The following is a 24,175-nucleotide window of genomic DNA, read 5'->3' on the forward strand; positions in this document are numbered from 1 at the left end:
AACACCCCAGCACTCCATTCAGTAAAATGAATCCTGCATATCCTCCTTGACAGCAGTGGATAATCAGACAAAATTGAGATCTGTTTGCACTTGTCTGGGAGACTCAAACTAATTGCTGTAGCCAGTCACTATCTTTGAAATATATGGTGGATACCATCCTGACTGTTGCTGATGTTCATTTTTAAATTCATACATACCAGTGGTATGGCAAATATGTAACACTTGGATCTGCCAGGAGAAAGGTTCTAATTTGTAGAGTTTGTTCATTTACACAGTATAAATAGTGCCACCTTAGCTAATGTCAACCTGATGTTATAAAATTCCTGGAAATGTAACAGTAGCTTTTTGCAAGTGGTACACGTTGGCTCCAGCACACTGCGGTATGGATGGGTGGGGAGGGGCAGTATGTAAGCTTTATTTTCATAAGTAATTGTTCATCTCAAATTCATAAGAGTTAACTGTTTAGGACTAGAAAAGAACTCTGAGAGAAAGCAGTGATTTTGAGAAATGGCCTGGCTCAGATTATCTCCAGGTTTTTCCCGGGCACCAAAGCTTTCATCATGGGCCAGGCCCAGCACTGTTCCACCCAGGGGGAAGGGCATGGTAGGCGGACTAGTGGTCTTCAGAGATGCCCATGTCCCAATCCCTGCAATCTATGTTACCTTACATGGCAAAGGGGAATTAAGGGTGCAGAGGGAATTAAGGGTGCTAATCAGCTGACTTTAAAATAGGGAAAGTATCCTAGATTATCCTGGGTGGTTCAATGTAATCACAGGTGTCCTTAGAGGTAGAAGAAAGAGACCCAGAGAGACAACAGCGTGAAAAGGATTTGGCCCAAAGTTCCTAGATTTGAAGGTAAAGGACCCACATGCAAAAGAATGTGGAGAGTTTCTAGAAGATGGCAGAGAAGCAAGAAATCAGATGATCTCTCCTAGTGCTTCCAGGAAAGAACCCAGCCCTGCTGACGATTTGGTATTAGCCCAATGAGGTCCATGTTGGATTTCCAACCTATATACCATAATATAATAAACTTGCGTTGCTCCAAACTCCATATTTGTGGTAATTTGCTATGCAGCAGTAGGAAACTAATACAAAGAGCTATTACTATTAAGCGCTACTGGGGACCCTCTGCATTTGCTAAGAATTTGCTTACTTTTGGCTCCTTAGCTAGCTGGCTCCAAGTCCTTGGTTCTGCAACCTTAACTGTGATTATTCTGCCTTTGGCCCTTTGATTTTAGTTACACAGCCCATTGAGCAGGTACCCAGCCTTGGTGCCCTGCATCGTATTCCTCGTGAGGGAAAAGGGTATTTAGTTAGTCATATACTCAGCAGTGTTCCTCTCTTTCCCATTTCCTCAGCCCCCACTGCATTCCATATTTCTAGTACCTAAATCCTGGATAATTACAATAGCCTTTCCTCCAAACCCTCCTGAGATCAACCCTCCTGAGATAAAAAATGAATGTCACCAGTGTCTCCTGACTGAAGTACAAACATCTTGGTTGGCATTCACAGCTTCCCTAATTTTGCCCCAGTCTACTTTACTGAAGATATTTCTTGATATTCCTCTACTGAAGTGTGTAATCCAATCACAATGATGCCTAAAGCTATTTTTCATTTCACGGCTTCTTAATTCATATCCATCCATTCATCTATCCATCCATCATCTAACAAATATTTACTGAGTGCTTTTCTAATACCTCTGCTGAGCATGGTAAATGGTACAAAAAAGTAAGACCAAATAAAACAAGTAAAACAATGGTTATGCTAACTAAAGAACTCACAGCCTAATGGAGGACATTAAAATTCAGTACACATAAATTCAGTAACTTATGACAATGGATGATAGTGATACATGCCAGGTACCCTGGGAGCTTAGCATAAGGAGGGGCCTAGCCTATCTTCTTTGTGATTCCTTCCTCCACTCAGAGACAGCTACACTTTTTTTTTTAAGTTTATTTATTTATTTTGAGAGAGAGAGAGTGTGTGTGTGTGCCCAAGCAGGGGAGAAGGGGCAGAGAGAATGGGAGAGACAGAATCCCAAGCAGACTCCATGCTGTCAGTACAGAGCCCAACTTGGGGCTCTATCTCATGAACCATGAGATCATGACCTGAGCTGAAATCAAGAGTCAGATGCTTAAATGACTGAGCCACCCAGGCACCCCAGAAGAAGCTATATTTTAAAGGGAAGGGCGCTATGCTTGGGAGTTAGAAACCTGGATTTCTGCTCCAATTGTATAATTTCTTGGTGAATTAGGTGAATTGCTGAGTACTTATTCATGATGGGAAAAAGGTGATGTATAATACCATAGAATTGTGAGTAGCAAGAGTGTGAATTATTAATTCTCTGTAATCTTAAAAAGTACTATGTACACTAGATTCTAAGTTCACTTATGAAAGAGAGGAGAACATGCCACACTGAAATGTACTACTTTGGCCAAAAGATTATAATAATTTTTTTTTTTTTTTTTTTGCTGAGGGCAATTAAGCAGTAAACACATAAGGAGCTTCTTTTCTTCCCTCTTTTTTAAAAACACAGGACATAAATTACTCTTAGTGGAGGTGTTCCCCGCCACCCCCCCCCCAACCAGGAAGAGAACAACCCTTATCACTGGGGACAGAAAGTCAATATGGAGATGTGTCTGGACAAACAAACCTTACCTTTCATTAGTTTACCACTATATTGACTTTCCCATAACTGACCACTCCCAGGAATCCAAATTCCTTTTCCCTTATCTTGTCACTTCTCCACAATTTATTGTTTTTTGTTAAAATGGTATATAAACCCCAGGGTCTAACCATTTCCTTAGGCCTTCAGTTCTTTTCTATGAAGGCCTCTGTGTGCATAAACATTAAAATATTGACATCAAATAATATTTATATGCTTCCCCCCCATTAATCTGGGTTTGTTTTTTTTTTTTTTTTGTCAGTTTAATTCATGGTCTCAGTTATAGAACACGAAAGGGTAGAAGAATAGCTTTTTTCCTTCCCTGCACTTATTCAGATAAAATCTATTATTTATGGCTTGGGTCATATGACATTTTCCCCCTTCTTATGTATATATAGTATTATTTTTTAGTGGTCATCATTAAGGACTTTTCCCCCCCATAAACCGCTTGTACAAAAATGTACAAGTCAATGAATTATTGTGACATGAACAATCCTGAATCTTTTCTAGAGTCAACAATATAACCAGACCCCCAGGAGTCCTGTGTGTACCTCATATAAGCACTTTTGATGTGCTGCCATATTAAATTATATGGAACTTGAAGACAGGCATATTAGCCAAGATTCTTATGTTGGAAATGATAGAACTCAAAGTAACCTAGTTTAAACAGGAGATGACATGTTGCACAGAAAAGCAAATCATGGGAAGTATGGGGATGGAGCTGGACTTGGGGTGACTGGGGATGAAAATACTGTCACTTTGTCTCTCTTCCTCTTCTCTCCTTGTTTTCCTTCCTCTCTGCATCTCTTTGAGTGATAGCCTCACTGTCTCAAGATGCTTCCTCCCAAACCCTTTTACTTTATAGTCTCAGACCAGAAAAGAAATTATCTTTCCTTGAGTTAAAAAAGAAAAACATCCTGGGGCACCTGGTTGGCTCAGTTGGGAAAGCATGTGACTCTTGATCTTGGGGTTGTGAGTTTGAGCCCTGTGTTAGGTGTAGAGATTAAATAAATGAACAAGAAAGAAAGAAAGAAAGAAAGAAAGAAAGAAAGAAAGAAAGAAAGAAAGAAAGAAAGAAAGAAAGAAAGAAAGAGAAAGAAAGAAGAAAGAAAAAGAAATCATTGTTACACTATATGCTAACTAATTTGGATGTAAATTTTAAAAAAGAAAAAAGAAAAGAAAATAAAGGCAGACATTCTGGCAAAAAGCCCTATTGTCTGGCTAACCTGAGTTACATACCCACCCCTGGGGTCAAGGTAGAGGGTTTGTTACCAGAAGAAGGATGAGGCAAGAGAAAGGTGCTGATAACAACAGACAGTAGCCACAACACGGGGATCATTTCCTGTTCAATGCCCCAAGTGATCATTACATTCCCTAGAGAGAAGGCAATCCTCTCTTTAATGTCGCAGGAGTCCTGTCATCTTAAGGGAAGGCAAAGATGAGAACCGTGTTTAGGATAAAAACATCAGAGGCCTGGTGATTTTTAAGGACAGAACTGCTTTTGTTCTTCAGACTGTCTCATAGGCCTGCTCTCTGCGACTCCGGCTGGAGTCTAGAGATGGGTCTCTGTTTCATCACAGTTGACATTTGGGGCCAGATACATACTTTTTGTTGTGGGAGGCTGTCCTGGGTTTTGCAGAATGTTTAGCTGCATCCCTGGATCTACTGTCTAGATGACAGTAGCACCCTCCATCTACAGTCATAAGAAATAATAATATCTCTAGACATGATGTCCTCTGAGAGACAAGATTGCCTCTAGCTAAAAACCATTGGTCTGGAAGAAAGGAGCTACTTAAAAAAATAATAATAAACATTTAAAAAGGTAATTGAAGAGGAAAAGAGCTGATGTCCAAGGCAACAAGGGGAAGAGCACTTACTGGGTCTGCAGCAGAAAGGTCACCCCCTGTGTTCCCAAGGATGTGTTGGGAAAGTTAACAGAGCTCCCTGGTAAAATTCATCTGAGACAACTTGAAGTGGGATTGCTGGTTTCTGTTAAGCAGACTGGCTGAAGCTGGAGAAATGGTTTTGTTATTTTTCACAGTTATTATGACCTATTTTACTTTTAGATTGAGGTGACTGGGAAACTATTAAAGTTTGAATGAAAGGATAATTTTAATGAATAGAGTTAACATTTTTTTTTCTTAATGGCATGATTAAATTCATACATTACTGCTGTGGAATTAGAATTTTAGAAGTGTCAGTTACATTAATCTACATTATACTACTGTAAAATCGTGATGGATTTCCTGGGAAAATGGATCCCACACAGATCCTTCTAAGATTAGAAACTAAAACTTTCATGTATCATCGAGTGTTCAATTTAAATTCCGTGGTAAATGGCCTAACCATGAGAGAATGATCTAAACAGGGTTCCTGAGATATCTTTACATTCAATGGGCTACTCACCTCTTTTTGTAAGAATTTATATCATTGGAAAGAACTTGTATTATCTTGTCTTAAAATAACAATTCTGATTCAACCTGAAATGTGCTTTGCAGCAGTAAGGGAGCAGGAGAAGAGATAATAAGAGAGAAAAAATGCAATGCTTCAGGTAAGTCTCCATTTGAAAGATGAAGATCATGAACAGCTATTGTCTTTGGCCTGTGTAGCATCCCTTGCCCCTCATATAGGGAAGAGAGCATCGCTGCTCCTTTTGGGAACTACTCCTTCCCCATTCCATTCCATGTGGTCCTCTCTTCCCTCCACCCCACCTCCCCAGCGCATACTGATGGGCTCAGAACCTAGTCTGGGCCAGTTAGACTGCCCTGGCAATTTGCATCTTGGATGGAGTGATGTTATTTGAGTTCCAAGTCCTTCTCAAAGATTGGCTATTTGTGTTTTCCCTCCTGCTCCTTCAATTCTCTGAGCTACCAGTATCCTTCCCAAAATGTATATTCCTGCCTAAGTGATCCAGAGTCAGGTTTTGCCACTTAAAACAGAAGCCAAGGAATCTGTAACTGATGTTGGAGACTTCGACCAAAATATTGTGATTTGTTTCTCACTAAGGCTAAAGAGAAAGGGAGACAGTAAGGAAAGAGTATAGTATCAAAGCTAACAGATAGTCTCTTCTGGCCACATGTTGGAAGTATGGGATCCATTTACACATGTTTTCTTTCTTTATTTTTTTTTTTAATCTTCCACTCACATTAAGCTTATGTGTAGGTATAGTTATGTAGTTGCCAATGTGGCTTGATTGATGTCAGGATTCCCAAAATGGGGGCGCCTGGGTGGCTCAGTTGGCTAAGGGACCAACTTTGGCTCAAGTTATGATCTCTTGGTTCGTGAGTTTGAGCCCCTCACTGGGGTCTCTGCTGTCAGCACAGACTCTGCTTTGGATCCTCTGTCTCCGTTTCTCTGTGCGTGCTCTCTCTCTTTTTCTCTCTCTCAAAAATAATAAACATTAAAAAAAAATGATTCCCAACATGTTTAAGTAATTTTTTCTGAATATGATGCCTACTATTTTCTTTTATTCTTTTTTAATTTTTTTAGTGTTTATTTATGTTTAAGAGAGAGTGAGAGTGAGTGGGAGAGGGACAGAGAGAGGGAGACACAGAATCTGAAGCAGGATCCAGGCTCTGAGCTGTCACCACAGAGCCTGACATGGGGCTCAAACTCATGAACCATCAGATCATGACCTGAGCCAAAGTTGAACACTTAACCGACTGAGCCATCCAGGTGCCCAGATGCCTACTAGTTTCTAAAATGCAATTGAAAGTACTATAATATCCATTTTTATAAGTAAATTCTAAAAAGTGTTACTTTTCATTTACAAATGCATTTTAATATTATACATTGTATTTTTACTCATCAAAAGTTACAAACAGCACAGAAGGTTATAAAATAAAATACAAAAGATCCACATCACCCCTTTTCCCAAAGAGAATAAAAATTTCACATCTAGGGTATTTCTAGATATAATTAATATGTTTTTGTTATTGGTATTTCTTAGTACTTGGGACTATTCCTCATTCAACCGAGTAGGCATTTTCTAAAACTTGCTTCAAAGAACAGGTGACAGTAGAGAACACAACTTGGGAAAGAAACAATAAGCCAGATTTGCTTCTTATGGGTTTCAAAAGGCTAGGTCCCAGAGGAAAAGCAGGGTCTCTTGTGTACCCAGAAACAAAAACACTTTAGGGGAAGAACATGATGAGGAGGAAACTTCTGAACTGGGGGAGATCAGCTAGGCTTCCTTGAACTGAAGTGACAGGAAGATAGTAAAGATATAACAAAGATATCCTGGATCCTGCTTCAGATTCTGTGTCTCCCTCTCTCCGTCCCTCTCCCACTCACTCTCACTCTCTCTTAAAAATAAATAAACACTAAAAAAATTAAAAAAAAGAAAATAGTAGGCATCATATTCAGAAAAAAATTACTCAAACATTATGGTCCCTGGAGCCAGGACAAGGGGCCTGGTGGAGAAGAATCCTTAGGAGCTGAGTTGGCATCCGGAGACACTATCCTCCACCACGGTGAGCACTGCCTATCACCCAGGCTTCATTCAGCCGAGCCCAATACAACTGTCACCTGTGCTAAAGAGTGTGCCAGCCTTTCTTCCCAGTAATGTCACATCACCTTCCAAGATGCAGCGAGAGAGGACCCATCCGTGCCATGAGAGGGGCCCATCCTGACCCTGTTGATGGCCTAGGACGTGTGCAAGCCCCCCGGATCAGAAGGTCTGTGGTAGTGGTGTGACGGGAAGTCTCAGGATCTGTATGTAGGGGAGGCTGAAGGAAGCCAGCTTGAGATCCACCCTTGTCTTCCTGACCCAGTAAAATGGAAAAACACATGATTACACACACACCTCTCTCCTGCCCTCCCTCTCTTCCTACTTTTACACAAACTAGATCATATCCCTATTGATTTTCAACCTGCTTTTTTTTTTTTCCTCTTAGTGATATATCTTTGGCATCAGTGTGTACAGATCTACTTAATTTCTTTTAGTGGCCACTTGGTATACTAATTATTTGATTTGTCTCCAAATGATGGACTCTAGCTCTCTCCCTCTCCCTTTCCATCTTTCCTTCTCCCTCTTTTGGATATTACTAAACTATCATGAGTGTCCTTCCACATAACTTTTTGCACTTTATTTGAGGTAACTGTTGTAGGAGGTCATGGAGATGATGTGACTGCTGGTTGAGAAGTCAATTGAGTTGGGTCCAGGCAAGTGGAGACTCGTCACCACCTCCTCTGTCCCTGGAAGGTAAATTCAGCCCACCTTTCCCCATAGTGGGAGCCATTGCAAGGACATAGGCTTGGATGGTACACATGATTGAACCCAGTCAAGGCCTCTGTATACACTTTTAAAGTTCTGGTAGGCCACCAGAGACAAGTCTCTTATGTAAGTTCCCTTGCTTAGTAAACCTGCCCCCTCACAATCTGGAATGTTCTGCCTCTTTTCTTTGGTCTCTCCTTGCCCTCCCTGTTTGGGGGCCAGTTTGTGAACCAACAGTAACCCTAGGATAAATTCTTGCAAGTAGAATTGCTATACCAAAAGGTATATGCGTTTTTAATAAAGTGTAAATATTGACAAGTTGTCATCCAAAATGTTTGTATCCTCTTGCAATAACTCACAAGTCATTTACCCAGATTCTGTCAAACACAAGGTATTATCATATTCTTTACATCTTTGCCAACCTGATATATTAAAAAGAAACCTGATTTATTTTAAAATTTGCCTTACTCTAATAATGACTACAAATCCCTTTATATTATGTTTGTACTTACTTAGTACTGCAATTAAAATATTCTGTCTTGTGGGTAAAGACAATTTTCTATTCAGTATATTCAGCAAATCTTTAGTAAACATCCATTATGTGTCTAGTTGATTAGACTGAATTAGACTGAAAACAACGTAAGCAACAACAATGCTTGGTACCAGAGAATGTGGCAGAAAATATACACAATAAAAATGTTAATGGCAAAAGATTTTCCCATGGTATAACTAGTTTTGAGTGATACTGGCTCCTGATGAATGGCATGAATTAGCTACAAAATGTACCCATATGTAATTGAATAAATTGAGGTGTTAGCCAGAGTTATTCCATATTTTCTGCTTGAAAACTGGATAATATCAGCCAGAAATCAAATTTGGTTTTGGCATAATTAATAATGATCTGTTCTCTCTAGAAGTATGGTAATTAGAAATCTGGCTCAATAACTCTTTAATGTCATCACTGGTTTGTGACAGAAAACCATGACTCTGGCATTAAGAATGGCACTTCCTCATTTGCTATGGGACAAGGCAGCTAAGACAGGTGTTTGTTCTGGAGTTGAAGAAGGAGCTATGTCATAGCTTTCTTTTATGATGTAGTTTTAGGTTGAAATCTGAGCTGTCTAGAGACAATTTCAACCCTGATCATCACAGAGCTGTTAAAAATACAGATTTTATAAAAGCTTGATAACAGTAGATTTATGCTAGGCTTTCACATTTTGGTTCATGGACAAGCTGATGATAGATGGGGGAAAAAAGCTACAAAAATTTACCGTGTTCCAAAATGCTTCCTAAAGTGTGTTAAGAGGTAAGCTAAAAAAAAAAAAAAAAAAAAAAAGAAGTGTTCCATACTCAACAAAACTCTAGGATAGTTGTTTAAAAAAGTGAAAGAGGTTTCTTTATTACAAAATCTCAGTCTTTATTTGTTTTTAATGTTTATAAATAAATAATGTTAATAAATAAATAATTTATTTTGAGAGAGAGAGAGTGAGCGAGCACATGTGAGCCAGGAAGGGGCATAGAGAGAGAGGGAGAGAAAGAATACCAAGCAGGCCCCGTGCTGTCAGCACAGAACCAGATGCAGGGCTCAAACCCGCGAACTGTGAGATCATGACCGAAATCAAGAGTCTAAATTTAAACCGAGTGAGCCACCTAGGCACCCCAAGATCTCAGTCTTTAATACAACAATGTGACAGGGACCCAGTTTTCAGTCTTACCCTAACTCATTTGACGGGCTCCCTATTTCCTGTGTGAATGTATGTTGTTTTTCAGACACCCAGGGTCCACTTTTTGTTCTCAAATCTGGTGGGGTTGTGATAACGGGTCCCTCCCTACCCCAGCTACAAGTTAGGACAACTGGAAGCTGGAATCTGAACCGGGAGTATCAAAGGACAATAGATTGGGGTCCACCCAAACAGCACTGAAAGACATCCTATCATGATATTTCTGCCCCGATGTGATCCTGTTATCACGGTGTCTGTGCCCTTTGGGAACTAACTACTCTAACGCTTGCAGGTTTCCAAGCCTGGTTGTATGTATTGGCTGCCCATAGATTCTTAGCACGGTTATCTTCCCATCAAATACCTTTTTGCTTAAATTCATTGGAGTAGTTTTTTGTCACTTTGCAATGAAAAGATCCACACTTTTTCTTTCTTTCTTTAGCTTATCTCTTATAATTTCACTAAATTGAAACAATGTCTATTTATTGACAACTGAAAGCCCTACACCAATTACATTGCTTAACACATTCTAAGAGTTCAAAAAACATTCTTGAACAAATGACTAGCTTTTCAAAGAACGGCTTTTGGGAAGTATTGTTTTAAGCTATTTTCTCTATGAGGGAAAAGATCATATATAATGATACCCAACAGAGAAATACCTATTTGCTCTTCTAGTAACAGAGTATACTGGAATACACATTTGTGTTGAGTTTTGATCACTGTCTAACAAACCATGGAGTCGTCCAATATTTTAGATAAATAAAGGCTTTTTAATTTAAAAAATCTATACTTTAAATCAATCTTAAGGAGTCACTTAGGGGGAAAAACACCCTCTCTGAACTAGACATTTTAGTAGATATTTGACATATATTTTCTTAGTTCCTCAGTATCCATGTATCAGTCAGCAATATTTATTGAGCCCCTAGTATGTGACTGGCATTGTGCTAGTGGGTAGGACTACCTATCACAAACAAGACAGACCCAGCTTGAGTAGTAAGAAACCTTACATAGTCACACAGACGGTGACTTAGTGGCATAAAGATTTTTGTTTTCTGTGTAATTGCAGTTATATTCTTTGTTCTATTTAACCATTTTAAATAAATACCTTCTATTTATTCCAAACAGTTAATCTAATCAACAGATGGGTTTAAATACTTTTTTAATTTATTTTGAGAGGGAGAGAGAGAGAGAGTGAGCGGGCACACAAGTTGGATAGGGGCAGAGAGAAAGGGGAGAGAGAAAGAATCCCAAGCAGGGTTCACACCATCAGCACAGAGCCCGATGTGTGGCTCAAACCCATGAACTATGAGATCATGACCTGAGCCATAACCAGTAATTGGACGCTTAATGGACTGAGCCACCCAGGAGCTCCTAGATGGTTTTAAAATTTTAAGTGCATTCAACTTAATAACAAATATTTTATGAATCTTAAAGAAGTGTTTATTGATACCAGTCATAGTATTTTGGGTTCAAACATGCTTTCACATTTATTCTTCTGGTATGAAACCACACCCCATGAAAAATACCAAATGCATATGAAAAATTCTAGAGAATAGCACTGCACCTAGTGTTTGTAGTCTGTCGTTTGTCATTCTTCCTCCTGCTTCTATCTTGGGGTCCAAGACTGCTAGATAAGTAGGCCTCCAGTGCCCTAGAGTCCGGGAATGATGGACTGGAAGCCAGAGAGTCAGGCCCCAAGGTATGGGGCAGGGGTAGCAAACAGCCCCATAAAACCTGTGGGTCTGAAAGTGAAAAAATTGCCGAACCTCAAAAATTGTTTTGAGGCTAATGGAAATGTTAAGGACACCTACAAGTAGATCAAGGCACTGTTCCTAGCTCAAGTGTAGAACACAAACCTGACAGAGAGGAGGCTTAACCATTCTGTGAAATTCCATCTTTGTGGTAGTTTAAATTTTTTTTTTAACGTTTATTTATTTTTGAGACAGAGAGAGACAGAGCATGAACGGAGGGGCAGAGAGAGAGGGAGACACAAAGACAGAGAGAGACAGAGCATGAACGGAGGGGCAGAGAGAGAGGGAGACACAGAATCGGAAGCAGGCTCCAGGCTCTGAGCCATCAGCTCAGAGCCCGACGCAGGGCTCGAACTCACAGACCGCGAGATCGTGACCTGAGCTGAAGTCGGAGGCTTAACCGACTAAGCCACCCAGGCGCCCCTCTTTGTGGTAGTTTAAACACTGAACTTTAAACAAAGCACAATTTACCCCAATTTAGTTTCATTTTTCTTATACCTGATGGCTTAACTCTGCATCGGACCAAGGTTTTCATTGCAAAAGTGGAATATGGAATATTTTTACCTATTAAAGTTGTCCACTTTAAGTGTGTGTGTAAGCATGTTATAATAGGAATGACATCAATGACCCGCAAGTGGCACAAGAGTGGGCCAAGCCCTTAAGTTTAACAGAGGTTGTTGTCTGTTTACAGTGTTAATGCTGAATTAGCTGTAACCAAAATACCCTTCCTCATTTCTCAGGTTCAGGGCTCCCATCCAACCTTAAAGTTACCGTGAAGTCTTTCCCAACATTACCATAAAGCCATAGAGGGGTGGCTAGGAATAGTGGCAATGTGAACTTTTCAAGTCAGTAGTGTCAGGGAAGCAGAGGGACAGAGCTCTGTTCCCGCCAGTTGCTCTCCAGCCATGGGAAGGGATTCTGGGAGCACGTAGGTTGGGTTCTCGGGTATCGGTCACCACAGCTTCGGGCACAGGCCGACTGTAGTTCTGACCCAGCGGCCCACAGCGCAGGTGCCAAAGAGCACGAAGTCGGGCTGCGCAGAGGAGGGGGACTTCCGGGGAGAGCCGGAGCGCGCGCTGGCTCGCCGTCGGGAGCGGGGGTGGGGGGTGGGGAAAGCGCGGCGTGCGCGCCTCCCCAGCGGCTGGTGTGGGAGGAGGGGAGCGTGCGCGCGGGCTGGCCGGCGCAGAGGGAGGGGGCGGGCGTGCGCGCTGGCTCGCCTGAGGCGGGAGGGGGCGGAGCCGCATCACGGTCTGAACCCGCCCCGGGGTCCGCCAAGGTGCTTCTCCAGGCAGACGCGGCCGCCTGGGGCAGAGCTAGCCGGGACGCGCCACCTGCGGTGCTGGCTGCTGCTTTTTATTTACTAGCAAACACTGTTTCCCCGCGGGAGAGGGAGAGTCCGGGAGCGCGCGGGCGCACACACACACACACACACACACACACACGCTCACTCACTGAACACACGCGCTCGCGCACACACATATACATATACGCTAGCGCTCTTGTCTTCACAACTGCATCCCCAAACCGACAGTGCGAAGCTACTGCGGTTTCCCTTAACCTCAGCATCGTGGGGGAGAAGCAGAGCCGTTGTGCATCAGGGAGCGCCCGGTGCCTGCGCTGCCGACTCGGGTACATACATAACCCAGCAGACCGCTCACCCCATCGGGTAAGCCAGTCTCTCCTTGTAACCTGTTCGGGGTAGGTGCCTGTGGCCCGGAGGGAGGGGGTGGGAGGCCGCTGGTGCGCCAGTGGGGGCGAGACAGGAGTTAAAATTTCAGGGGTATGCGGCCGGTGCAGCTCTACCAGCGTCGTCTAGCGGGAGCAATTACTACTCCCGTTACTTATTCTACCAACCGTGGAGTTGCTCCCCCGCCTTCTCCCCTTCCCCCAGCCCGAGACGTACTGTGCTCTTTGGTTGCCAAGGAGACTTGCTTAAACATCAGCCTTGGGCCGTCTATTGAAAGAAGTAGTTTTTTTAAAAATGATGTTGTTATTTATTACGTTCAAAAAAAAAAAAATAAAATACACGCTGAGGGCCATGTGGTGATTTGGCAACCGTTAATATGTATTCTGGGCATGGTTTCATTCAACTTCAAGGAAAGCGGTAATGCGCTATATGGTATGCTTCAAAACGGATTCGTCAGACGGGGTTTTCAACGGATTGTGTCTTGAATCATAAAGTACTCCAATTTTGGAGATCTTATAAAGAACAATGAGTCCAGTGAAAATCCCCTTTCCCTTCTAATTCCACATTATATCCTGCAGTTCACTCAGGCATGATTATCTTCATATTAAAAGTGAAAGAGGAATTAATTGTGGTTCCTCACACAAGGGTGATCTATTGCAAATGGACCAGAACAGGAATACATAAGTGAATTCCTAATGTAAGGAGAGAGCATTCACGACAGAAATCTTTGCTAACATTTCTGTGGGCACTGCAACATTATTTAAGTGCAGTTGTCTGCACCTCTGCCCATTTGTGAGAAGATTCTGTTTTATTTCAAGGCTCTTATGTTTTTGTTTTGTTTTGGTTTGGTTTTTTTTACATATATCTGTATGTTGATAGATATAGGTGTAGAATTTGTGCCATGGCTTATTACTGCAGATTCTAAGGTTTTGGAGCTTCTATTGAAATGTTGAGAGGAGGGAGGCACAGAGAGAGCCTCATAGATCCTTTTGTGTTTTTTGTTTTGTTTTGTTTTGTTTTGTTTTGTTTTCCTGTTGGACCAGATCATTTACCAGAGCACTGGGTGAGGCCCGGGGAGGAGATCAATGCTCATATCTCACAGGAACCCCTAATGATGGAGCTGTGAGTTTTACTTTGAGGCCTCAGGTGCCTAGTGGGTGAACTTACAACAGCCCTTGAAGGGATCAGCAATCCAGTAATTACACTTTGCACTAATTTCACACCTTCATTACAAACAGAAAGGACCTAGTAAAGATCCACTGACATTCGGTAATACATTTCGTTTTTCTTTGATGTTTGTTCATCTTCTTACCTTTTATTAAATGAGGCAAGGAAATATATCAAATTCTTTTTATTTAGATATTAAACTGTGTCATACAGAGTAGCAATATGAGGAACAAGGAAGCCAGTAACAGCTGAGGTAAATAGAGGGGATTTATACAAGTGACAGGGGACTGGGAAATGAATAAAGATGACAAATATTTTATATTACAGTTTACGAAGTACTTTTCCACTCTTCTTTTTTATTCCCCACAACAACCTGATGAGGTCAAGGGATTAGCTTCAGGTTAAACCTGAAGGGACCCAAGACTCAGAGCTTGTGGAAGGTCACAGAGCTAGTGAATGGGGAAGCCCTTTTTGGTTCCAGGCTCTTTGCTTTAAAAAAAAAAAAAACCCTGGGTCTGCATTTCCAGTGCACAGGTAAGATAAAGGAGTGGAGCAGGCCCAGTGGTCCTGCCATGTGGGAGGAGGGGTTGTGGATTGTGGCCTGTGGAACATGAAAACCATTATTAAAAGGGCAGCTCCAACGTGCCTGTAGCTGATTGTTGCCACCCTGGCTGTAAAACAAGGGAATCAGAAGCTTACATGTTTTTATGTGAAGTGTCCTTAATTTTATAAACTGTAAGGACCACACTAAAAATGTATTTGGGCCGCATGTGGCCTGTGGCCTGCCAGTTGCAATCTATAGCTACTGAGCTCTCATTCAGTTCTTAACTATTTTTCTCTTACAGAATACTGATGTGAGCAAATACATCCATCACTGTAAGAGTGATTAGGAGTTTTCTGGTTTTGATAGTAAGTCTAAAAAATGTGCCATATCCTTTCTTCAATAAACAGGTCCAAGTTTGTTTTTTAGAGTTCCTCGGTCTCTCTCTTATACCTCAGAGAAAATAAAAGAAAATGAAGTGCTCCAAGAGGATTTTTTTTTTTTAAATGGTGAAACAAAAGCATTTATAATTTAAAACTTCTTGTGTTCCTGGGTTAATTTTTTTTTTCTGGGCACATACAATAAAGTATAGAAAAAGTAGATCAGGTACCTGACATTGTAGGTAGAGGTAGAATAAAAAGTTGGTCGGAAAAAGGAGCATCCTGGGGCACCTGGGTGGCTCAGTTGGTTAAGCGTCCAACTTCAGCTCAGGTCATGATCTTGTGGTTTGTGAGTTCCAGCCGCACATCGGCCTCTGTGCTGACAGCTTAGAGCCTAGAGCCTGCTTCAGAGTCTGTCTCCCCCTGTCTCTGCCCCTCTTTCGCTTAAGCTTTGTCTCTCTCTCTCTCTCTCAGATGTAAATAAACAGTAAAAAAGAAAAAAAGAAAAGAAAAAGGAGCATCCTGAGCCTTTCAGTGAAAACCTGTTATTAAGGCTTTAGGTAATTTGCTAAAAACCCACCACAGAATACTGCAGTATTCCAAAGGGGGGGGTGGGGGTGGAATACCATAAACGGGAACTCCCAAAGGATATTCACTCCTAGCACACTGACATAAAAAATATTGTTTACTTCTTAAGTAACAGCATCTTATAATAAAGCAAATACCTTTTGAAAAGCTGCCATTTTCTTATGTTTCTACTGATACTACAGAGATGTCAGTGGATTTCACTGAAGCAGACCTGGTGGGGTCAGAAAGTAGTTATTTATGTCATTTCTTTTGTGGATCCAAAAAGATGTAGTTAAAAAAAAAAAAAGCCAAGATTTGAACAGTGGCTTCTAACAGTTCTCTTATTTTAAAATCTCCCTCTAGAATGATGCTTAATAGGAAATGCATTTTCAGTTTTCAATTCCTGGAAGTTATGTTGCACCTCTAGTAAAGAGCTATGGAAATGTTGGTTAATACTAACATAACTAAGTCTTAGCTTGGCCCTGTGGGGAGAACAGCTCTGCCCTCAAGGATTCAGAGCAAACAAACTTACTGTTCCTGGTAGCTTCCACTTTTACGGCTTCTTTCATGTTTTCCGTGTTTGGAAGACTACTATCTATATTGTCTCCCTAACGTCCTTGTAAAGTAGGGATTTTATTTCCATTGTATAGATAGAGAATCAGAGACTGTGGGAAGTTAAACCAGACCCATGAAAGACAGCTTCCAACCTCAGTAGCCCTCCTCACTTCACACCTCTCCTTCTCTGCTGATTACCTAAGGGAAGTTATAGACATGTACATAATTGTGATTTTCAGGCAGTTGTGTGTTAAATGCTAAGATACAGATACCAGATTCCGTAGAAGCCCAGATACAGGACAAAAATGAAAAAGTACTCTGATTGTAGAGGTCAGATTATTCCTGTGTAGGAGGAGGATTAGTGCTGAACCTTGATGGCTGGGTCTGATTCTAGTAAATGAAGATCCCGTCAGCGATGGAAAGGAAGAGACAGTCAGTTGGAAATGTGAGTTGAGAGGATGATGCTCATGATATCTAATATTGATGAGCTCATCATTGTTGCTGAAGGGATGACACAAGCTGTGTGGTCAGAAATATGGTCTCCAAGATGGAGTGCAGCAAGAACATGGAAGTAGGGGTATGTGGCAGGGGGTGGAGGAAGACAGGGTGGTGAAGGAGACTAGCAGAGAGTTGTAGACATGGGAGAGAATCTGGAGATGATAGTACTGATTCTTCTTAAAGACTGACATAGGGCAAGGGACGAACCAAGTATTAAATTCTCTATGCAGAGTCCGGTAAACAGTAAATACTCATTAACTATTATGGTGTGCCTGTATTCTTAAAAAAATTTTTTTTTAAATTTTATTCTAGAGAGGGGGAACACAAGCAGGGGAGAGGGACAAAGGGAGAGAGAGAAAGACAGAATCCCAAGCAGGCCTCTCGCTTAGCACAGAGCCTGACACTGGGCTAGATACCCTGGGATTGTGACCTGAGCCAAAATCAAGGGTTGGTCACTCAACTGACTGAGCCACCCAGGTGCCCCAGTATGTCCATATTCGTAACATCCAGCATCTGGCACCTGACTTCCTCTCATGATACCGCTTTTATGTAGAAAGAAAGTGTACACAGATATTTTACATGAATTCATTTGGAGTTGGACAACTATCTGGAGTTTCAAGTATGGGCAGGAGATTGTGCAAATTAGATGAGAGAAGACCATGTCAGTGGAGACATTTTCTCTTAGCAGGGCCATAGATTTAGAGGTCAGGGAGGCTCTTGCAGATGCAGATTGTGATGTTGGATACACCTTTGATGAAGTCTCCTATCTATGGGGCAAGTGAGGAGAAATTTAAGCTGCTTGCTAGCTCTTCGAAAATAGACACTCAAACCCAGGGTGACAAATAAATGTACTCTGTTCTTGGTCTTGCTTAGGTCAGTATTTTTGTTACCTGAATGAAGATATGAAAAAAAAATGTGACAAGCAAGCAGAAAGATTTGGATTCAAGTACTAGATCCGCACTGAGTGGGTAGGATGGTGGGCACAAGGTAACGGGAGGAAATAAAATAGAAACGTGTCATAGCTGGCCAGAGTCTAGCACTGAGGACACTTGGCACGATAGGAGTTTGCTTTAAAGTTGGGGGGATTTAACTCCCACCAAGTATGATGATTTGCTCTTCACGGATATATGTGGAAAGTAATGGACACTATTCAGAGCCAATGATGTGAGGAGTCCCCCTTTCTTATTTAGCCTTTTGGTGACAGTGACCGTAGACCAGTGGAGAGAATCTCTGTGTTAGGTAGTACCTTACTCCCCTTTCCTTGCCCTTATATAACTGGCTGATGTTATTTTGGAATTTCTTCCAGAGTGGAGACTAGAATTTGTGAATTTACCTTAGAACGTCTTACTTCCCCTCTTACTGGGGATTAATAGATGGAATTTCTTTTGTTCACCATCTCCTGGTCCTGTCACGTCTGCGTCTAAGTGGGGTCCTTCAATTCCCATCGCCTTCTTGCTGAGATCTTTCCTAGGCTGAGGAAGTGCTGAACTTCATGAGTTTTTTTTTGTTGTTGTTGTTCTTGCCTTGTTTCAGATGCACACTGCAATGCATTAATGCATTTAATTGAATTCGATTTAGACATACAGCACAATAAACTTTGGTGAGATTTTTAAAAGAACTATATGTAAAAACGGTTTTGTAAACTTGCTTTGGAGTCAGATTGGTTCCGCATAAAGTGAAACCACAGAAAGCTGTAAGTTTGTCTAAATTAGTTCTGTAAGGTTGAAATTACCGACCTGATAAGATGATTTTTAAATGAAGAAGGAAAATCTTTGGCAGTTTTCTTAGACTCTTGACTTTCTCCTACATGTTTATTTGAGGCATAATATATTCCTCTCTTCATGCCAGATGAGCCAGTTCCAGCTACTTAGAAACAGGGCTCCAGGGCTCCCCCACTCCCCACCACCGCTTCCTCCCCCAAACCCCACAACCGGTTTGGCATACAGGATATGGATCGAATAACTAGTCCCATCCTGGCTGAGTGCTTCAGTGGGAACACATTCAGTGCTAATGGGACAGACTCCAGGAGCAGTGGAGGAGGCATTTTGCAATTTTTTATGACATAAGTTCTGGTACTTCATTTAAAGCATCACTTAGAAGCCTTGTTATTTGTGAGTTCTAGTTCTTCACTTGTCTGTGCAGGGGAGCACGGCTCAGCCCGCAGGAGCCTGGGGGCCCGGATTTGAATCCTAAATCTGACACTTCCTGGCTCTGTTATCTACAGTCTGGCTACATATGCCCTCCAGGTCCCATTTTCCTCATCTGTAACATGGGACTTCTATTACCTAGACTGTAGGGCTATTCTGAGATTACATAAAATATGCATGCAGCGCAATACCTGGTGCATAATACAATCTTGGTGCTTCCTAATTCCCCCTGCCTCTCTGTACTGCCCCGCCTTTGCCTTCCCCCAAGTGAGGGTAGGATACACTTAAGTTTCATGTACCATATAAAATGTCTTAACCTGGTCTGCCAGCCTTACGGAGGAGCTAGCCTCTTAGTGTAATGGAGTTTTGAGTGAGTGGTGAGCTGCTTGGGTCGCCCCCCAAGGGAGAGAGACCTGTGTCTTGGTGTCTTTCCTGTCTGGCAAGCTATCTTCCCCTGTTTTCTTCTCATCCTCGAGGCTCAGCCTGGCCACAGGAAAAAGGAGGGAGGGTCCCTTTCCTCCTGCCTCGGCATCTCACTGAGGGCTCTATAATCGGGTTTCCTCAGGGGTCCCCTTGTGCCCCCTGCGGAATTAATAATAGCATCTGGGACCTGGTCGGTACAGACCTCCTAGCCTTTCTGTGAGGTCACGGTATGGTTGCCTACATTCTTCTAGACAACTAGGGGTTTCCCTTCATGGGGAATTATGTAAATTTTATGAAAAGGTCAAGAGCTCACCAGGCTCAAAGAAAAAACTCCTCAAATTCACTTTCAACTCAGATAGGATTAAAGGCTTCCCAAAGAGCATACTTTCTAGTCAAGTCGTTTTTTTTCCTTTGTTGTCTGTACCACTATCCGCCCTTCCCCCAACTCCCACCAAGCAACAACTCCTCCTCACAAACGGTAATTTTTCTACTTTTTCACATCATCTAGTTCTCTGACTACCTAGGGGTACAGGTGAGGTCAGCATGTCCGGACTTTTTTCAGGGACACCCCCATAGCTCGTGGTCTTGGGGGTAGTCCAGACAGCAGTGGGACCTTCAAGCAGTGCATTGCCCTGGTGACTTTTGTGGCAGTGATAACAAAAGTCACTTAGGAGAAGGTAACCTGAACAGTAAACTTTAGGAATCCATATACCAAGCTAAATTTTGATTTTATCCTATCATCAATCACAAAGCACATCTTTTCAGAAAACACTATTTCATGTGCTACGTGTGCTCTGGTGTGTTATGTATGGATGTACTTATTTCAGTGTTTGTTTAACTGTGTTGCAATTTAATAATTAAGATGCATTTTTAGGAATTGGTGAGTAATATTAATTCACATACCTAAAATAAAAAAGGCTTAGGGAATTGCTAATGCTAAATTTGTGATCGATTGTCGAGGATAGAATATCCTTTACCCGTTTCTTTGATCACTGTGGGTCTGGAAGAGAACATAGTAAAACTAAATTCAAAAAGGTTTGATGGGAAGTGGGTATTAATTACAGTGAAGTGTGGATTCTACAATGAAAAATACAGTAACCAAGATGGCATCAGTGCCAGATCTTGTGTTTGCATTGAATTCATAAACCAGCAAAGTTAGAAAATTATATTACTGAGAAAAACATGTCTTCTTTAAATATGAAGATATTTTCAACCACTCCCCAAGCAATAGCTATGGTTATTACTTTAGAAATTTAGGTTCATAATTGAGGTAGATATCTGAATGGAAGAGATTTATTTTGGTAGAGTCCCTCTTTGACTTGCTTCCTCATCTGCTCTGTTTGACATTCCCCGAAAGGAGACATTTTTTTAATGCTGTCTGTGACAGGCAGTAGTGTAGATATAATCCAATAACCCTTCGGCTTCGAAGAGTCACTAGTCTTTCCCAGACTGATGATGTCCACGAGCTGATATGGCTGATTGGTTTTTCAAGAATTCAAAGCCTAAAGAAATATGGAATGAAAGTTTTGGTTCTTTCTTCTATGAAAACATTAATTACCTACAATCTGATTTAATTTGGGCATAGCTTATCTTCTTTGGCTTTGGGTCAAAGCTATTTATCATTTCTTGAAGGTATTTAATATCATCTACAGATAGAGTTTCCTAATTGATCAAACGTCATTTGAGAAACTCATGCACAGCCCCTTAGGCCTTTCTACACAGCATTTAATTAGACTTTTTATTGAAATCCTAATTTGTGAATCTTAGTGTCATCTGTAGGGTTTTATGATAAATTTCCCTTCTCTGACCTTGTAATCTTTTACAAAGTTGTCCATTTTTGATTTCTGTGTTTCATGGTGTTCAATTAGTGTTGCTCACATTGTGTTGATTGCTTTAAATGAAATATTAATATATATGATGTATGTAACTGTCAGTGGGTTTGCAGATGTGGGTGAAATTCTTTGGCCAGCATATTCTCTCCTGGCTCTAACGGTGTGGTCAGCATGGAATTAGGTTAGGAGGCGTTAGTTACGTGGTTTAACTATGTGGTACCAAAAGCACTACCTATTGTCTGTGAAATTGAGGATGTTCTTCACCTCTGGACCTAATGGGGCATAAAATTCCCAGAACCTCTAACTATGTGCCTTGATTCGTGTATTTTTCTTTTTGGTCACTGTGTTATTAGAGTTCTTCTGCTTCCTCTGTATTCACCTCTTTTTGAAAAACCATATCCTATGATTGCTTCAGAATTTTATTGCCATCATTCTTTGTTCATATGTGAACTTTCAGTGCTTCAATCAGCAGCTGTTGGTTACTGTTCCTTTTTTTGATTAATAGATAGAGGAAAGGATGTAAGAGGACCTCTTGTATCTCAATATTAAGTGAGCCTACCTAATGGATTGGACGCACTGTTAACCAAGATACGTAGGAAGCTTGATCTCACTGACTCAGGAGCTTTCTTTTAGGATCAGGTGCCTCTCCTTACCTGGAGCCTCATGGTTGACCTCAGGGATGGGAGTGTATTGACAGTTTCAGGAGAGGGTCTTTCTCTGTGATGGCACGGTACCCCCCAGTATCTCAGCCCGGAAGGAGGATCGTCTCATGGAAGTCGGCCGCAATTCTCTCCCTGGCCAACTTCCAGGCTTCCTACATGGCAGTGCCAGAGTTGATAAGGCCTTTTCTCAAGGCTGTTCTCACAGAACAGAACAGAAAATCCCTCACTGGTAGTATTTCTGTGGAGTGAGGTGACGGTGATGCTGGGGGCAGGCACAATGACATGGTTTGGAAGAGCAAGGGGACTCAGAGTCAGATGCCTTGAGTTTTCAGTTCTGCCTGGGCAGTCTTGATCTCAGAAGTCTGTATCTCCTTCTGTATACACTGGGATAGCATTAAGAATCATGAGAACAAAATAATGTATTTTTTAAATGCTCTGTTTATGTTAAAAATGCTCCGGTAGTGCTTTTGAGTGGTCATTCTGGAATGTTGCTTTAGAAAATGATACATTCTGGGATCTTTCTTTAGAATATTATGTATTATCACTGTTCTACAAATGAGTCTAGCCCAGAGGTTTGCAACGGGGCCAATCCTCAGAATGACCTAGAATTGTTTTAAAAATGTAGATTCCTGGAGCCTCCTTGTTTATTGTGTTTGAGTCTGCATTGGTGCTGAGCAAGTGCATATTAAAAAACTTTCCCTGAGTGATTCTCAACGGTAGGTCTAATTTGGGAGCTGCAAGCCTAGAGCACAGTGGCCTGCTCACACTCTTTTTCTTATTCCTACCTCCCTAGAATTATCCATGCCACCTGGATCTGGGCCTCAGCTTTCTTGTCATCCACACTCAAAATAGCAAGTCAGATCAGTTCTGAGGTCACATAGCTCTCTGGATACTCAATGAACCTTGAAGCAGTGCAGGCAATTCTTTACTAAACAAGTGCCCCGTCTTGATAGAAGTCACAATGTGTGATTAATATCTTCCCTGCTAAAATAGAGAAGTTATAACTTTCCACTTGGATTTGTGTACAACTAATCAGGTGTATTGCTGTGGAGAGCATCTTTATAAATGTCCTCATTATAATGTCCAACATCGAAGTTGTTAGATGGATTTAAAAAATGTACATGCCTGTATAAGATAAAGTCCTATGCTTTTAGTTTATACCTTTTTAGACTGAGACCATTGATGGTGATTACCCGGAATTATATGAGCCAAATGGAGAATGCTGTTTCTCATGTGCATGAAATTTTATGAGTCATTGATCTCATAGGTCAGTAGTGAACTGCAGCAGAATAGTGTAAGGTCTTTACGGCAGGATTTTGGGAGCAGAGAAGTTACAGTTTTGAATTGTCATTCGCTCTTTATTTTTGGGAGGGTTCAGAAGGTGCTGTGCAGGTTTTTAATAGGCTTTTAAATGTAATTTCTGTTCTTAGAGACTGAAATAGGCTGAAATAGTATGACTGTGTATCTTTTGTGCCTCAGGGGAAGGAATTTTGTGACCTTCTTAACTATCATGAACTTAAAGCATCAAAATATTTCTATTATCAGGAATTTGGGGAAGATAGGCAAACTGTTTAAGCACCCATATATAGATAAGGAAATGAAACTTGCCATTAGACAGCTTATGGAATTATAAATTAATTTTAGACATCTATGAAAGTGATCAGGGTTTTGCATGGTGAGAATGTTGCCTAATTACAAGTTTAAGAGAAGTCATTTTGAGGTGTGTCAGTGTATAAATGAAAGGCACATACCATACTTATATATTTGCTCCTCCTAATTTAATTAATCATCAGTAAAGCTCTTTGGTGGTTTCTCTGACACTGAGTTAGGATAAATCAGCTTAATCCCTATTGCAGGAAAGTACCCCCCCCCCCCGCCCCCGCCGGAAAGTTTTTAATACAAATATTTTTGAGTTGAAGAAAAAGATTTTTTGACCTAAAGAATGACCATTTCAGAATTGGAATTGTTGTATTGAGCTGCCTTCTAGAAAACCAGGTAAAATGCTTCGTTTACAACTTTGCCCAAAACAGGGTTAGGGTATATGTTTCTGCCTCTTATGTCAAGGACAGGAGAGAGAGAGAGAGAGAAAGAGAGAGAGAGAGAGAGAGAGAGAGAGAGAGAGAGAGAGAGAGAGAGAGAGAGAATGAGAGAGAATCAAGGAGAGGGAGAGAGAGAGAGAGAATGAGAGAGGGGGTAAGAGAAAGGAGAGGGGTGAAGATAACTGTAAAATTCATTTACCATCAGTTAGTTTTGAGACTGCAGCCTCATTAGGTGGTTAGCATTTGGCCATTCTGCCAAAATCATCTTTTTGGCCATCTGTGCCAAATTATAGGAAGTAATGGCCTTGGGCACAGCTGCTGAGTCTAA

General features: G+C 41.3%; 1 protein-coding gene across 15 annotated transcripts in view; it reads left to right on the forward strand.

Annotated features, from left to right (window-relative positions):
• The first annotated feature begins 9,046 nt into the window (after positions 1-9,046).
• The window catches only part of KLHL32 (kelch like family member 32), a 244,234-nt gene continuing 229,105 nt past the window's right edge, over positions 9,047-24,175 (forward strand). For 6 of the 15 annotated variants that reach the window (XM_042986830.1, XM_042986833.1, XM_042986836.1 and 3 more), the window contains exon 1: positions 12,951-13,015. The gene's annotated coding sequence lies outside the window, so the exon portion shown is untranslated. Of the gene's footprint in view, positions 9,187-12,599; positions 13,016-15,653; positions 15,685-24,175 lie in introns of those variants that run through there. The other 9 variants (XM_042986824.1, XM_042986828.1, XM_042986822.1 and 6 more) reach the window with 6 other exon arrangements.

The sequence above is a fragment of the Panthera tigris genome, chromosome B2 (genome assembly GCF_018350195.1).
Source record: "Panthera tigris isolate Pti1 chromosome B2, P.tigris_Pti1_mat1.1, whole genome shotgun sequence".
Taxonomy (NCBI): Eukaryota; Metazoa; Chordata; class Mammalia; order Carnivora; family Felidae; genus Panthera; species Panthera tigris.